Source organism: Camarhynchus parvulus, chromosome 2, assembly GCF_901933205.1.
Source record: "Camarhynchus parvulus chromosome 2, STF_HiC, whole genome shotgun sequence".
NCBI classification, from domain to species: domain Eukaryota; kingdom Metazoa; phylum Chordata; class Aves; order Passeriformes; family Thraupidae; genus Camarhynchus; species Camarhynchus parvulus.
The window spans coordinates 82740223-82746222 of NC_044572.1; the positions used below are offsets into that span (position 1 = coordinate 82740223).

At 37.2% G+C, this 6000-nt stretch overlaps 1 protein-coding gene across 1 annotated transcript in view; it reads right to left on the reverse strand.

Annotated features, from left to right (window-relative positions):
* Nucleotides 1–3972, reverse strand: part of DDC (dopa decarboxylase) — a 52182-nt gene extending 48210 nt beyond the window's left edge. Inside the window, exon 1 of the mRNA XM_030971653.1 lies at nucleotides 3912–3972. The gene's annotated coding sequence lies outside the window, so the exon portion shown is untranslated. The remainder of the gene's footprint in view (nucleotides 1–3911) is intronic.
* Between the last annotated feature and the right edge of the window lie 2028 nt (nucleotides 3973–6000).

Below are 6000 nucleotides of genomic sequence, written 5' to 3' on the forward strand. Positions count from 1 at the left end.
TTACACACCAAGGCTCTGTTCTTTGGTTTTGATATTTTTTGCCAGAAGAAATCTAAATACTGTAGTGTTGAACTTCTTTTTCAAGGCATCTCTAACTTAACTCTTAAGTCATGCTATTATTATTTCTTTTATGCTACTTCATTCATGGGTTCATTGCTATAGCATGCCCTAAAGAACTTGAATGAGGTGATCTGTTATTTTTCCCTCTGGTTTCAGAGAAGAAAGCTATGAAAAAAAGAATTTAGCAAACAACTGAAAAATTAGTTGGAGATGCCTGAGACTGAACTGACTCAGAGCATGAGGACTGGTGTTCCCATCACTGCTGTTGGTCACTACTGTGCTACAGTTATTCCTACAGACCTTTACACACGGATCACCTCGGCTGAGTATCTCATTCCACATCTGTGGTTCCAGCGAGCCCCAAGTACAGCAGGTAAGAGCATCACTGCATAAGAGCATCACTACACTACTCCCTAGCTTTACTTGGTAGTAATCAAATAAAAGGGACCTCTTAACAAAAAAACTTCTGTGGAGCACGTGGTCTTTTCCTAAAATACAAATCAAATGGTATAAATTAAATCATATTGTGTGTAAGCTCAACACAGCTCACAAACACACAAGAAAAAATAATTTACTTTATTAAAAAAAAAGAATTTATTTTAGCAAATTACCAGAACAGACATGGTATGTTTTATAGGTTGTGACATTTACATCATCTTGTTGCTACACAGTATGCTGATATTGTTATTTTTATTATTAGAAGTTTGGACAAAGTTCTTTTTGGATATCAGGATAAGCAAATAAAATATTATATCTAAATATCAGATACACATTCCATGGGTTTAGTCTATTGCTATTTGACAAAATACACATTTTGTCTAATCGTGAAGATCTTGTTTGTTATTGGGTAATTTTACTTCTTCCCAAGAAGAGGAGGTTCACTGGCTCATCCTAGGATTGTTTTGGCTGCACTGCTTCTGTCATTAATCACTGTTGCAATAGCAAAATTCAGGTAAAGAATTAAATTACAGGGGAAATCCACTGTTTTGCATGGAAGTAACTGAACCTGGAAGCTTAAATGTTAAGATTTGAAGGTTGAACCTTTCATCCCAAATGTGCTACAGTGGTTGCACTGTTATAAATTGATATGAACTAATATTTACTTAATCTCTAATACTCTTACAGTGCAGTGAAGTGTGTCAAACTGCTTCAATCTGAAGCAAAGTATTTAACCCTTCTTTCCTCCAAAGGCAATACCAAGAAATTAAAAATCTGCTTTTTTCTATTCATGCATCTTCCTTCCTAAAATCCACTATGTACAGTAATATATGTATCTCATGGAGTAACTGTGAAGGCATACTCCTTGCAGGAACACAGTGGTCATCCTTTTCACCTCCTATGTTATATCTGTTCCTCTGTGAGTGACAAGACCCACTTACCCTTTCATCCCTATTTTTATTCTCTTCCTGAACTGTTTGCTATAGATTTCACTTCACTGCTTGAAAGTACTACTTGCTATGGAAGCCATCTCCAGCAGACAACTGTAATGCTCACTAGTGAGTACTATCAAAATGCAAATTACTTCATTTCTCTACCAGTACAGAATATCTTTACTTCTTGTATGCACATAAAGCTCATGTACAATGCAACAACACAATGCATAGGGAGAGACCTTCCCTCTATGGCAGTATATTTTTTAAATATAGGGATTTTCTAAGAAGCAAAATACTTCAGAGAACTCAGGCCTTATGGTTTAAAATGAAAATGCTGTTTGAGAGAATCTGTACTTCCTGAAGGGATGAGTGTTACAGTCTGCATGCAGTCAAAATATCCACTTAGCTTGAAGGAACTTAAACTGCAAAATAATGCAAGCCAAGTTTCCAAAACTAAAGGGAAATTTCATATAAACTAAGCCTCTTTCTAAAGTATTTAATAGTGGTATATCTTCTTGAAGGCCTCTAAGGAGTGAGAAAGTCTCCACACTTTCAGAGATCCCACACCTCCCAGGATGAGTTTCAGCATATTCAGTATCTGCAAGCTGAACCCCAAGTGAGGAGAGCACAGCTTCTCAGGAGATGCCCTGCCTAACCATCAACCTCTGCCACACTGTGAGCAGCCTGTATGCAAATTCATTGACAGCCTCACTCTGATTGATGAAATACAATTTTACCAAGCATATATTCTGCCTGAGCATTTTTGTTCCCAGCAAGAATCAATGGCTATTGTCACCACTGCATACTTCTGATCAAATCCTACTTTACTGGAGAAGATTGAGTTCTGCTCTAAACTGCAGGTAAAACCAAGAAAAACCATGTTAAACCTTAAATTATATCAGTGTATCTTTTTTTATTTATTCGTATATAAACTACTTGGTCTTTGATTTTGCTGTAATTTGTCAGAGGACAAGTACACTACACAATCTAAAGTTGACAGATCCTTTGTTGTTTTTTTTAAACTACTCCTACCTCAGAGCACTGAAATTAGAATACAGACACATTTTCTTTTACTGAAGTTACTGAAAATTGTTGTTCATCTTTAGATTGCGTATGTTCATTTGCCAGCAGTATTCTACTTTATCTGAAACTGAACCATACGAATGAGTAGTTTACACACAAGTAATTACTAAAGATATTTATAGGTATAGTGTTTTGTTGGTAACATTCAGCTTATTCATTATTTCTGTTAAAAGGCATTGTCTATGATTTTAGAATCTGGGTGAGTTTTTTCATATTTACTAAATATGAATGTAAAATATATCTAAATGCTACCAGGAGATTCATTATGAGAAAGAAAAAGGGAAAAAAAGATGAAAAAGCAGAAAAAAAGAGGGAAAAGAGTAAAAGAAGAGCAAATTAGGAGAGAGGTATATTTGATGCATTAAAATTTTATATCTCCCTCTTCTCCAGTTGATCAAACTAAAATAAACAACAGCTAACAAAATAAAATCTTTTAACAGCTCCTGTTTATAAATGCAGACAGGAAGAATGCATAGACACATTAATAGCACCTAAAACTTTACTTTTTTTGAGCAAATACAGCTATAACTGTGTCTCTTTCCAATATATGAGTCAAGTGCATTTTCTATTCTGCCAACTGGTTATTGCTGACCAAAATGTAATTTAAGGGCTCATGGTGTTTCAGTGACACCACTGAAGCCACGAAAACTTCCTGCTACTGAACCCAACTGAAGGTTTTTGCATCTGTTGCCACTGTTAAGCTGAACTTGTCCTGCTGGCAATAGGATATCGCCAGAAAAAGAGCCGAAGGATGAATTCTACTTCAGCACAAGTAAAAAGGAACTGGATCTACACTGTACTCTACCTTTGCACTAGTCAAGAATTAGGAGTATATGCTATAGCCCCTGCATTTTATTTAAAGAACTACATTTTCCAGAAGTTGCTGGCTGTATTTATTTACTGTCACTGGCACAGTGTCTGCAACCTCACAATGTTCCCTGCTGAGGTCTTACTACAGTGATGGGGAAGGGTTATTTCTGAGGAACACTTCACCCTAAAAAAGTCATGCATTTAATTTATCTTGAAATTTAATTATTGAGAATATTTGGCAGAGAATTTCTCAAGTTCTGCTTTATTATTGCAAGCACTGCTGTACTTGGAAAGACAAGGTACAAACTTTTGTATACATGGGATTCTACATGCATGCATATAAACAGTTACAGCTGACACACATCAGATATAAAAAAAAGCAAACACAACAAAATAGGTGCATACTACATTGTGCAAACAGATTAAAAATAAATGCTATTATTGTTATCATCATCCCTAAACTAACACAAGCTGGCTGTTTATTAACTGAGATCCCACTCTACATAACCAATTGTTGCATTAATCCAAATGTACCTACTTCAATTTAATAACCATAAAGACTTAAGGACAAAGAATGTTACTTACAGCAAGTTGGTAAGGTTTTTGCTTCTCCCCTGCCCTTCTCACTGCCCTTCTTTGCTCCTCAGTGACAGCTACAAAGCAGAGAGGATGCAGTTGCCAGCATATATAGGCAGAGTATGCATGTCCCTTCAGCCTATCACAGCCACGGGCTTCGCACTGAACGTGCAGCAGCAGCAGCAGCATCTCCCCCTCCCACAGCTCCTCCAAAACACAGCTCGCAAAGAAAGCTCCCTGAAAAGCAGCGGGATCCCACTGAGAAACAGTCCTTGCCAGGTTAACTCTGCAGTGCCCTGTGTTTTCTTCCAGGGGCTCCATTCACAAGTTCATCACCCGTGAGTGTCTGATCACAAGCTCCCCGTCTGTGCTGCACGCTCCGGGACATTTCTGCTGAGGCTGCTGCAGTAACAGCAAATGCTTTGATTCGCTTCTGTGAAATATTATTGCCAGCAAAGAAACACAGATATGGTCAAAGTACCACTCAAGTGACTACAAGTTCAGGTATACAGCTGTAGAATAAACATCCTCAGATAAGGTTTATCCTACTTTTCCCAGCTTCTCTCTTTGATCATATGTATACTTAAAAGCAAATCTAGAAGTGTTTAAGATTTGTTTTCCTATCCTAAAATTTTTATCTGGAGTTCTCTTTCCTAGATGAATCCAGGTGACTTCCTGCCATTTTTATTTCAGTCAAGGTAATCTAAAAAAAAAAATACTATCAGCATTTCATAGTCCTCAACAGCTTACAGCCAGGCAGTGTGGCAGATATGGAATGGTCACTGGTCTCGCACTAGTCTCCGGTCCATTGCAGTATTATCACAGCCGACCTTTTTGAAGGAGGAAAAAGTCACAGCTTTTTAAAACTGTCAAGGCTCTGCTAATGTTACAAGACCAATGGCAACTCTGCTACAATTCTGGAAGAGCCTATTCAAAATAAAACCAGTACCTAAATTCCCCAGCTGAGCTTTCTGGTGTCATTGCACTTGTTGTGCCAGATTGTTATTCTATGATCTGACTTGCATTTCCAGTGCCTGGGTTTGCTGCTGCAATGATTACTTCTTCAATCTTGAAAAGCATCAAAAAATCCCAGAGTCAGTTGCCACAGCCTCTGAGATGTTTTCCACCTCAAATCAACTCCTGAGTTCACAGGTTACAAACTGGGCACATTGGGAACCCACAGGAAAACAGGTGTTTTGGAGATTTTTCCTATATATTTCTTTCTTCCTGAATTTGACTGAAAAGACTGAAAATTCAAAATTTGTTGTGAGGGTATAAGAGATGCAGAAATTGAAGTTGTCCCTAGTAAACTTAAAGATAACTGAAATTTCACTTCAATGTTTGATCCAAATGGCTTACAAAAGGTAAATAAATTTCAAAGGAAATTAAAAATGGAACCTAAAATTAAGATATGAGTATTAAAATGCTGGTTTAATCAGTGTTGAAATACAGCCTCAAAGTCACCTGATGTGTTTTTATTTCTCTGCTGTACCTGTAAAGCTTGCTGTGAAGAGGCAATGGTTGCATTTTCCATTAAAATATTTCTTTTTGTTATTTCTTAGGAAGAAAAAGGAAATGAAGCACGAAGGTACAACAGGCAAGCTGGAAAACGGGAATTAAATGCCCTTCTAAAAATCATGTTCCATGACTTCTATAATTTATAAATTCTTCTGGCTCATACTAGTTTTATAATTCTCACCATCAACTGCTGGCAATAAACAAATCTTTGTTTAACAGAATCTTTCTGTGCTGGACAAAGGAAGATCACTAAGCTTTCTATCACAGGTTCTGGCTAAGTCAGACCGTCAGACTGCTCTTTCTTTCACAGAGAGAGAACAACTTCATTTACTACTGAAACACAACAAATAGAGATCCCCGCTTTAGTGCCAAACTGTTCCAAAATTCAGGATACCAGCATGTGAGAAATAACAGATGATCCCAAAAGGTTTAAAGGCTGGGGCTTATTGGTAAGCACCCAACAGACCTATTATTCACAGCTAACAGGAGACAAGCTTCAATATGTTTTTGCACATGGAAGTCAACTGTGATGATGATACATAAATGATACTGTGCCCATGCAGTAATAGCACCAATTTAT